Source organism: Pollicipes pollicipes, unplaced genomic scaffold, assembly GCF_011947565.3.
Source record: "Pollicipes pollicipes isolate AB1234 unplaced genomic scaffold, Ppol_2.1 Scaffold_3447;HRSCAF=4054_pilon_pilon_pilon, whole genome shotgun sequence".
Taxonomy (NCBI): domain Eukaryota; kingdom Metazoa; phylum Arthropoda; class Thecostraca; order Pollicipedomorpha; family Pollicipedidae; genus Pollicipes; species Pollicipes pollicipes.
In genome coordinates this window covers 27,841,398-27,853,154 of record NW_023596297.1, presented here as the reverse complement: position 1 = coordinate 27,853,154, position 11,757 = coordinate 27,841,398, and the positions used below count along the sequence as shown (strand labels likewise).

The 11,757-nt window shown below is 47.0% G+C and overlaps 1 non-coding gene across 1 annotated transcript; it reads right to left on the bottom strand.

The window, feature by feature from the left end:
• Positions 1 to 11,309: 11,309 nt before the first annotated feature.
• Positions 11,310 to 11,380, bottom strand: TRNAG-CCC (transfer RNA glycine (anticodon CCC)). The gene has a single exon. It is a non-coding gene; the product is annotated as a tRNA-Gly (tRNA).
• Positions 11,381 to 11,757: the final 377 nt, after the last annotated feature.

Sequence of the window (11,757 nt, the reverse complement as noted above, 5' to 3'; positions counted from 1 at the left end):
AGTGACCTCAACAGAGGTCGGCTCGCGACGGGCGGACGCTGAAAAAGCCGGTGTCAGTGCGCGCGGGCGAGATCCGTGCGAGGCCTGAGCCCGGGCTACGTCTAACACAGACGTCACCTGCGTGCGCAGTGTCGCGACCGTGCAGGGCAATGGTAATCGTTAAAAGTGTTTCATCACCGAACACAGAACGACTAGAGATTCTCATTTGGATGGAATATTTCTCAACACCCGGTGCTGTTTCTAGCATCAGCAGAATCGGATCAAAACCGGCCTAACATGGGCAGGCTGCTGGTATCGGTGCCATGAAGCGAACTTCCAAGAGCTCAAAGCAGACAACTATGCCCTGGTGTGAACAGAGTAAACGGTAAAAATGCTAGGTAACACTCAATGTCAAATTTGCAGCATTAACCATTCTGCACGTCCTCGATGTTTCTTTTATGTTCACATTAAGTGCCTTACTGTATCTGTCAAGAGACGCCAAAAGTTACTCTTGGATAGGGTCAAATGGTAACTTTCTGAGACGCAAGGTATTGTGTATCCCCATCTTAAAATGTATTTTTTGTCCTCAGGCTATTGACAAATTGCATCCCAGCGATTTCAGGCGTCTACTTCCGTAAATATCCCAGCTTGCGTTCTAAACTGGGAGCTCTGATGCACAATATTATTGGTTTTATTTCATTATTATTTTCTGAATGTATGACAGGTGTTGGCTAACATCGTCAAACAAGCATTGAACATGCTGAGAAAAATCGACGTTTCGAAGCTGTGGTCATGTCTAAGAGTGCAATTAATACGGAACCTGTCATGCGTAACTGTACGAGGATTTGAGTTTGCAAATAAGTCCATTTTGCTGTAACGCCGCTGATAGCAGTCATGTTTGATGCATGCAATAGAGGTCATAAACTTTTGGATCACTCTGGGACCATGACATGACAATAACAAAACAACATCTTCACAAAGTCGGATTATTTTAATGCAAGCCAAAGTTTGATTGATGGTATCGTTTCATTAGTACCTGCTAGCGTATTCCTTGCCGATAATTTTTGTATAAGAATCCCCACTTCATAATGCTGAAAAGCCAGGATTTGAGGGACAGGACTGAGAAGCCACTGCATTCTACGACGTTAGGTGATCGGTTTTCAGTTTTATCAAGAATGATCTGTTTGTTTCAGTTTTAAGAGTGATCTGTCAAATTAGGCAAGACGCAATCACGTTCATCTGCAGCGGTTGGAGGTTTTGTTTTATTCACAGGGCAAATTATGCGTTATATATATATATATATATATATATATATATATATAACATAGGGCAAAAACAGTCACCAGTCAGTCGCCAAAAGCTGTGCTTCAGGGAAATACCCACAAGTTGTCTCCTGCTAATGTCAAACAGGGACTGGCTCACCTGAGGCAGGTGCAATAAAGTCCAAATGCGAACGTGACTCTAAATTATTTATACTTATCATCACACTGAAGCCACCAGACCATTCCAGCTAACGTTCTTGTTTTAGTGAATTGAATGTATATTGAATTGAATTGAATCATACTGAAGTTATATTTTTACTTAACATAAATATTTCATTTTATTGAAACGTGCAAGTAACAATGGACGAGCACAGGAAGTCATAATAGACCATGTCACTTTATGTAAATTTTTCCACGACGTGGAGAATCATCAGACAATGGGCCAGACAAGCTAGCTACGAAGCCAAATCATTATTTGTGTCAACAATCTTGCAAGCGATCTTAATGTTAACAGTCTAGTTAATGAGTGCGTCTCACCTTTGGGCATGTTTCAAAAACGTAAGTTAGTGAAGTCTTAGGACTAGTTACGTCTAATGATAGCACTGGGTAGTGCCACCGCAGCACCGTCAAAACATAATGGGATATTAATTTTAGTTATTGTTAGTCAAAATTCAACTGTCAACACTTTGCAACAGCACTACGCTTCTGCCACCATTCGCTGCTTTACTGGTGCAAATAAAAGAACGTTTGTGATCAATCCAGCGAGCAAGGGCCTGCTGCCGAGAAGCGCATTGGTTGAAATTTGATCTAGGGCGTCACATAGATCTTGTGAAACTCCCATTCCCAAAGCCAAAGTGCGCCTCGAGAACAGTCACTGTGGTAGACGTCATAGGGGAGAAATGAAAGCCATACTATAACGCTTCTTTGAATTTACGGGACAATAGCGTCATGTTCGAGGATCTTGATCTCTAAACAGAGCATTTCAAGCTTTCGTAGCATCTATAACGCAAACAATTCGACACATAATTGCGTTGTAAACATTACAGAGCATACGCATTGGAAAAAGCACGGCAAATGAAATGTATTACTAGCATAGTGGTGAGCAGAAAGTCAAATGAAATTTCAATAGCACCGTCTGCCCCCACCCCCCTTCCCCATCTCTCACCCCTCTCTTTTCTCGACTATCTATATCCATTTTTTATTTCCTTTCACTCTTCCTACATCTGCAGATGGAAGAGGCCGGAAATTTGTGATCCTCTTCCTCTGCTTGCTTTCCTTGCGTCGTTTCACCAGCACGACAAAAAACGGCAAAAACAGGCCAATATGTAGGGTTTTAGGTCACCGTTTTGCTGAAATCAAAAACATGCCGTAAATCTATGTGGACAAAACGTGGAATTCGTAATGTTTTGATACTGCACGCAGATTGTTAACAGTTGTGCAGACAGTCATTAACGGCATCACAGTTTTGTGCCTCAGCCTCTCCTACACCATTGAGTCCTACATTTTTGCAAAATGTTCTTATATACGGAAATGCCGGATTTGGTTGCGGTTATGTAGACCGTTCTACTCACAACATCCATCCGGAGAATGGAATCAATTTCACCCTGCTCGAGGTGATTGCGAATTTGAGAGGTTGGGCACACCAAAAATTGTTTAATTGTTTCCTCAAAGCGAGGAGAAAATCATGATTCCCAAGAGCAGTTTCAATCCTGTATATATACATTATGTATATATATATATATATATATATATATATATATATATATGCACATGTGTGTGTGTGTGCGTGTGTGTGGTACGCGCCTGGCATTGGGTCCGTGCTTAACATCAACATCTCGCCACACGATTTTAGTGCAGATAAAGCATCTTCAGCGAAAAAAGATGACAATGGCACCAGGAAAAGATGCCGCAAATTCTTGAGATAAACGGATTGTTGGATAACCGTACGACAATATTTGGGTTCCGGAGCAACGGCAAAAACAGTACTTAATCCTGATCTTATGGGCAAAGACAAATGGTAAATAAAATCCTAGGGACTATAACCGCATGTTAACAACGAAGTACATTGATGAAAGCTAACTGCACTAGTAGCCTCGCTAACTATGCAACAAGAAAGCAAACGACAAACACAATTCATGAAACCAATACCTGTTTATCATTGTACGCCAGTGAACACTCCAGAAAACATTGAAATAGTGAAGTTGCGAGCATTTGGCTAAGGATCGCAGCAGAAGCAACATCTCCTTTTAACCAAAACGCGTCATTTTGTTCCCCTGCATCCCCGCAGTTTCGCTGCTCCTTTGCTACATGGGAAGTCCCCCGCTTCTCCTTTCTTTCGAAATATTTCAAAAAATTTTCTTGCCTGTGTGAATGTTGTTGGCTACGGAGCACTTGTTCAGCAGAGCTTTTTGCGTAATCCTTCATCCCACCACCTAAAGCAAATGTGTCAACCCATTGATAATTTTTACATCTTGTTTGTCCCAAAACGGGTAATGTCTCGCATATTCTTGGTTAAAATTGTCACATTTTAGGCGCAATTTAGTTTTTTACAAGGATTCAGAAATTTATTTCATTTCAGTGCAAAAAATGGTCTTCCGCAATACTGGTTCTGAAGATTTCATGCTAGTTTAGAGCTGCTAATGCCAGATGTGGCATATTTTTTCGATAGATCAGGCGTGACACTATGCGAAAAGAGGCTTGAAAACTATGCCAGCGCTGAAGTCATGCCAGGGGACAAATACCTGCGTTGGGAAATGACGGAATTGTGAATGATAACGTAGGACAATCCTAAATAATAAAGAAACACGGTAAGGGTCATTTCAAAGTTAAAATGTAACATAGGAAAACATGCAACGCTTTTACAAGTGTTTTATGATCACAGAATGCGACCTCTGCGACCCTCTGCCTACACTTCTGCTCAGCGAGTGCTGTAGTGAGCTTCGGTACGATTTTCACTTACATTGGGTGTTAACCTACGCGTTTAAGACGCTACAGTTGCCGCCAAAGACAGGTGCCTTTGCAATAAAAATTATCAAAGCAGATGCATCTTCAGCGCAGCTCCCCCCCCCCCCCCTCCTCTCCCGCTCCCATTGATCTGTGTCCATTTCAAAAGCATTTGGACTGCTCACTGATGTATTGAGATCTTTTCTCGCATGGTGCCAGGTGGTTGGTGACGCTTTTCCGACTTTCATGTCCAATTATTTGCGCTGTGCAGGCACATACATGTCCCCGTTCACAACTGTCTGCATTATCAATTTTCTGGTACATGATTTGTTAGGTTGGCCTGCCAGTCGGCTTTGTTGACATTGCTTTCATTACTTACTAAGCGTCTTTTTTCGACGAAAAAAAATGAAGCTGGGTGCACGAGGTATCGCGAAGGCATAATGTATCCACAAACTACTCAGCGGATCTCAGATTACGACTGATGCTCGAGTGCAGTGCCTGCAGTGCCTGCAGTTTTCTTGTTGGACCTCTTTGGGCTTAACACCCTGCAAACGCCTTTCATGGACACATTTGTATCAGTTGCATGGGCTCTGGGATCTATGTGACGTTCAAGTTCAAGCCGTTCAAGCTGTTTATTCAGCCATGGTGCAACGCCATCGGTTTCACTGGTCAAAGGTGCGACGCCATCCTAAAGATGGTATCTATTATTCATTGGTATCTTTCATTTGCATTGGTTATGTGATGTTTATTATTCCTTCATGCCAGGACGCGTCCCACATATATGTCACTTTGTTCAGTCAAGCCGTTGTGCTTCAACTTACGGGTGGCTGGGTACCGAGTGACGTAATGCATATACTTTCCTGAAAAAAGCGCCGAACTATGACTAACTCCCCTTATCACCATCGCGAAACCCTAGATGTGTGCAACACGCAGGTTCTTTCGTCTTAGCGCACACCCTGAGTTCTATTTTGTTGTAATCACTGTTTCAGTAGGTTTGTCAACAGGACGTTTTGAACGGCTTCAGGACCTGTTGCAAAATCAGTCTAAAACAACTGCAATGCTTGCTGCCATGTGCATGGTGCACAATAAACATAATTTTCCATGAATATGTCGGTGCTCGTGAAAAGAGCACGTCAGAGGCACAGCCGTCCGGAAGAAGCTGAACTGGCACCTCGCCCTGATTTCAAACGATGCCTTGATGAACATAAAATCCGTCTTTCTTGTGTTCGTATGTCCTGAGTCTACCAAAGCTCATTTTGCAGCTATATGCGTGGGGAGCTGCGATAGTTTTTGATTCATGTGGTGCCTTTCGCTTGCTCGGTCTTTGTTCTTTACGCTGTAGTAATTTCGCAAAGTTTTGGCCTTCATATATTATCCATGAAAGAATAGCGCTGCTTTCGAACATAGTTACACACCTGGAGCACACACAAAAAACACTTTCACCTGCGCTTGCAACACAGCGGCATGACTTGGAGTCGCCCGTGGAAGGGATAAAACGCTCAGGATTTTCGTACATGTGCAAGAAATAAAGTGAGAACATCGGCTAATACCTCTAACTGACGAGGTCCAAAGGTTTAAGAACCTCGATCGATCTGTCACCCCGGCTGGACGTGCTAGACTCCTGAACACAAGCGCGCACATGGCAGTTCCCTGACTCCTGCACACCGACTGAAAAGTTCTACATAGGCTTCCGCCCGGACTCTAGAATGGCCTCAGTGTCGCGAAATAAACCACAGCTCGGGCTGCACCACGGTCGGATAGCCGCTTCTTCAAACCGCCGCTGAATGGTCGAGGTAATCACTAGTCATTGTACAGACCACCATGAATATGCGATGAATGTCGAAAGCCGTATTGTATCGCGGCCTTGGACCATCAATTCTCCGAGAAGCTTCAGAGGTCATACGGTTTCCAGAAGTGATTTCCAATTCACTTGGAAATGTTCCATGAAGAACGAGTCCGATGAAGCAGAGAAGTGGAGTACTGGGCAACTAGGCAAAAAGAGCACTGGGCAACCCGCTCCTCTTAGGTCTGGAAGAAAAGGCGCTAAGAATGTTAACCTGCCGTCATTTGAGGAACAATTGCTGATTGGAATTCTGTCCAGCTTATTTAAAATCATTCCTGCCCCAATTTAGGTCTTTCTCAAGGCACGAGCAACTGGGAGAGAGTCACAGCTTGACATCCAGCATCTGCTGCAACGTTCGCAAAGCCATGTGCTGGTATTGCTTGCCCTGTCGCTCCAGCGTATGACTGTCAGCCCTGACTGTGATTTAGTGTGACGTCAGCGCTTGTCAGATGCATATTGCGGGATATTGCTGTGAATAAGGCTCGCGGACCGGACGGCGTCGCCTGCAACAGCCCCAACGGTGGTCTAGAAATTGGAAGCTAAATCGAAATCCTGAAAAATGTAGGTTCTTTCCCATATCTTTCCGAAGGAAACCAGTGTATACACTTCATTACGTCGGGGAGACAGCTCTCATGCATGTCGATACTACCCGTTACCTCGGCGCCATTTTGGATGAAAACTGACTTTCAGACGTCATGTTGATATTGTCGTGGAAAAGATAAGCCCGACAAAAAGCTTTCAATCTGCTCCCTTAAAAATAAAGGACATGAAGGTGTTAAAGCGAGTCACCTACACTTACGTCTTTCTATGCGCCCTTACGCTCGGTGCTGGATTATTGCAGCACCACACGGGAGAGGCAGCTGCAATTCATACACACGTGGTACAGAGAATGCAACGCAAATTCACAACTCTCTACTTTGGCCCATTTCGCATTATCCTGAAAATGCAAACTCTACGTTGCTGTCATATCAAAACTTTTGAAGCCCTTAAAGTAAAAAACCGCAATGTCATGCAAGGCTCAACACAATATGTTTATGCACATAATTTCTTATAGTGGCATGGAGTCACTATTTTGATGGTATTATTTTAATCCACCACCCCGTCCGTGCAAGTCATCACCAACCAATATTGCACGTTCCATGCGCTAGAATCAGAACTGATCGAGGCGAATAGTATGCGAGGCTGGCTAGTTTGTGTGAATAACGGCCTGCTTAAAAGTTGTAATGCATTATGTTTATTTTTTTCTATAATACACTCCGAATGCATTCGGTTAAGGACAGGAACTGATGCGGGCAAAGCATGCATGCTATTTAACTTTTTGCAGCTGTTCGTAGCCGAGAACTGTTCATTTTACCTCATTATATCTATCTTGTCTTATCTTATGATATCTGATATCTAATGACTACGCCTGTCCCTGTGTGTTACCCGTTCATGGTCATTCAACAAACAGACAAAGGATGGAAACCGTACCTATAAATCAGGACCGTGGAAAGTAAGGGGCGGAGGGATGCCACCCCAGCCCCATGAAAACTATCAGTGACCCTTTGACTTCTACAGGCTTTCCTTCCTGAGGGAAGAAAAGCCCATAGAAATGTTTTTTGCCAGGCCCTCCATCGCTCGGAGTATTCAACGGACCTGTCTTTGGTTGAAAGGATGAGCGTTGCATGCATTGGCGGACCTTTTGAAACATTTCAGAGCCAGGTGTTTGCGTGCTGTGTAATTTTTTAAGATGCATTTTCCGCATGCTTTGCATGTGTGGCTGAGTTCAGAGAGATTGGTAAGAAGGGCTTGTTGCGTGTACCCTGAACCGGGCGTCCAAGGAGTGCCGTTCCAGCTCATCGGATAATGCTGCCTCTGGTCTTTTGCCGGAAATGACTGCAGAACGCTTCCCACCATGCCTTTTCACGTCAATCGAGTGAAAAATGCACCCGTTCTGGGATTGGCTTTCAGTGCCACTGAATCAATAGTTCAACATCTGTCGCCTAGGCAACAGAGGTGGCATTCCCATGTTAGAAATAGGCATAGATACAAAATAGCAGCACAGGGAGAGAGTAAAGCTTCGGTTAAATGCCCGCTTAGATCAATTTAATTTACCACTGATCTTTTGTACTAGTATTAATGCATGAAATCGAAAGGTCACGCACATCATAGTGGACACTGGACAATGGCGACCCAGCCAGGCATTTCACCAGCAGAACCAAGGGGCGGGGATCACAGTACTCAATCTGGCGTTCCCAGCAGCCGTCGGCGTCTCAAGGTGAGCGCACAACGCTTCTGCCCTGGTAAGCTGAGCTCAGGCGGTAGCTGGTTATGCAACGAGGCAGCTCTCGGGCGGCAACGCCTCTTCCCCGCTCCGGTACGACACTGTGGCATGTGCAGCAACCGGTCCTGCCTCGTATTTCGCGGGCGTGTTACGCCTTTCGTTTGGGGGACACCTGCAAGCGACTCAGGTCCCTCGCGGACCCACATGGTGATCTCAGTTTCCATGATATCCTACTAGATTTTTTTTTTCCTGCTAAACTGGTAACGTGCTCTTCGGACGCGTAATTATAAAAAGGTGTAGCGAATTTTGTCCAACGTACGTTATCAAAATATGATTGCATTTTTAAGTTACGCCTATTTCTATCGTGCTTCACAAATCGAATATAGTACCTAATTTTAATCGCATGAGATCTTTTCATGCAGAGATGGCCAATGACCTAATTCTGTCTGTAGTGCGATGATATCTGTGTTGGGATGTTCAAAAAGCTGCAATTCGGTGTAATTAGTACACCATTTGTGCGCTAGCACCGAGGGCAGCTCTTTGCTCATTTGTAATTTAACTCCTCATATTTTTTCACTTTCTCTCTCTCTCTCTCTCTCCTCTCTCTCTCTCCTACTCTCTCTCTTCCTCTCCTCTCTCTCTCTCTCTCTCTCTCTCTCTCTCTATCCCTCTCTCTCTCTCTCTCTCTATCTCTCTCTCTCTCTCTCTCTCTCTCTCTCTCCTCTCTCCTCTCTCTCTCTCTCTCTCTCTCTCTTCTCTCTTCTCTCTCTCTCTTCTCTCTCTCTCTCCTGCTGCCTCTCTTTCCGTTTCCCGTCTCTCTCTCTGCCTTCCTCCCGCTTCTTCCCTTTATTCCTTCCCCATTTCAATCTTGTCTTCTCTTCCAGCGTGTCAAACAAGCACACACACACATATAACCACTGCAGGTGCAGTTGAGAGCAACCAAACGGACGAAAACTAGCGGACGGTCGGGGCTCGGCCAGCCGGACAGACGGAAGGCTGGGCACCCGGCCAGCCGGACGGACAGCAGGCCAGTCGGACGGACAGCTGGCCGGGCGGACGGCCAGCTGGACGGACAGCAGGCCGGGCGGACGGCCAGCCGGACAGACAGCAGGCCGGTCGGACGGCCAGCCGGACAGACAGCAGGCCGGTCGGACGGCCAGCCGGACGGACAGCAGGCCAGTCGGACGGACAGCAGGCCGGGCAGATGGCTAGCCGGACAGACAGCAGGCCGGTCGGCCGGTCAGCCCGACAGACAGCAGGCCAGTCGGACGGACAGCAGGCCGGTCGGACGGCCAGCCGGACAGACAGCAGGCCGGTCGGCCGGTCGGCGGCCGGGTCGCTGATGGGACCGGACAGCGTGGCGGCGCGCGCCGCTCGCTCGGCCGCCGGGATTAGGCCCGGCCGCCCGGCGCGCCCATAAATATTCATGGCAGGCGTTGCAGCGCCGAGTCCCGGAGAGCTCCACCCAGCGGGGCCGCCGGCCGGCGCGCGCTCGTGGAGCGGCCCGCCCGGCCGGCCGGCCGGCCGGCCCCGCACCCGCACCCGCACCCGGCGGGCCCTCTACCTGACCCGGAGGACCTGTTGGGTTTGCCACCTGACCGGGGAGCCTGGTGGGTCTGCCTACTGGCCCGGGGACCTGGTGGGTCTGCCACGTGATCTGCGGGTACTGGTAGATTCACCGCCTGGCTCGGGGGACATGGTGGATCCCGTCACACGGCCCGAGAGACTTGATGGAGGTGCCACTAAACTTGGCGGACTTGCACGAGTCTGCGAAAAAAATCTCTCGTCTATGAGGACGCAAGGAAATTTTCTAATCCGGATAGGTCTCCCATGGTTTTACAACGTCCTTCGGAAAGTAAGACAGCACCTTGATACATGAGGTAAGGTTTTTGAGGCTACAAAAAAGCTCCGGGTCTACAAGGAATTATGATTTAATTGGACAGGTACTCGATGTTTTCAGTGCCCAGTATCGGTTTCTTCAGGTTTTATAGCTAGACTGGCTTAGGCTGGCTTCAAACCAGCATCTGCTTGCGAAATCCTTGTAAACTTCGGATGATAACGAACACTAACTTCAGAGGTTTCTGGGCTCAGTACGATAATGCGTGCTAAATGTTGCCGTGTTCACTTACGATTTTGAAATATTTTGTCCATCCGCTGCTGATTCTTGGCAAAATTGAACCCCTCCTTTGATGAAGATCTTTTCATTAAGGGCACCTCGGGTAACTAGGGCGAATCACAGGGGGGCGAGGGCATAATTTGGCGCCATATTTGGAGGGAGGGGGGCTGAACAAGAAAAATGACCCAAATGTTTCAAAATGCACACAGGCGTGTTTTCTCCCGCACCTGAACTATTGTATTCCCAGGGTTGGGGTAGGGAGCCTGGAACACACCCGTAACTGATGACGAACTGCACCTCTGAAATTTGGCCAATGTGGTATTGTCACCTCCAAACACAGTTAAAAACACCCACTATTTTTCAGGGTGTTTGAAAACACCCACCCTTTTACTTCATGCACTGAGATTCAACCTGAAGTCGCAGTTTGCCCTCCCCAAACGGGCTTTCACCCCTCCCATGACCCAATGACCATGTGTGTGTCCATGTGCGGCGACCACTCACGATGGGTCCAAGTAGCACCGTGCATGCGCTTCAGAAGACCTTGAGTTGGGTGGTGAAACTGGTTTATCGATTACCGATTGTCCGTTAGACCGCTCGTCAAGAACGCGCAGCTCAGGTATGGTACTGCAGAGGACTTTGTCACGTAAAGAGAGGCCGGGTCAAGCATGAAGACCAATAGCATTGCTTTTCCGCGTTATTTTCCCGAATCGATAGAACGCAAAACTTGAATCCATGGCTATGGGAAGAAAAGAGCCAATGTCTTATGATTTACTAAAGAGATAGAGCCTGAGACTGGACAGACGTTTCAGATTTGAAGCCTTTTTGGCGTCAGTTTTTCAGAATAAAAAACGTCTCGCAATTTGCATTCACTGCGTTATATCCAGCACATCTTGTCGAAAACCGTGCGCCGCCCGGGAATCGAACCCGGGTCGCAAGAATGGGAATCTTGCATGATACCACTACACCAGCGGCGCCCCGCCGCCGCGGGGACCGGAATTATCATCTATACTTAATCACAACGGGGCCAACGTGTCTACCTTCTCTTGGCCCATCTAAGACCGCATGGGTATGAAATTTGTCGCGGTCATGTCACAACATCGTGATGAAATAAATATACAACATCAGTCAAGATGGCAGGGGTGTCGATAGTGTTGTGGTTAACGCGCCTGCGTCTGGGAAACCAGAGGTAAGCGGTCTCCATTGCCGCGGTACTGCGCTTCATGCCAGGGTGGGGGGGGGGGGGGGCGGCTCCACACGGCTTCAGCATGTGAGCGCGTTGTAAAGCCCCAATGACGCCCACCCACAACTAAGACAAAAACTTAATGAAAGACATCCAAGTGATGTTTATGCA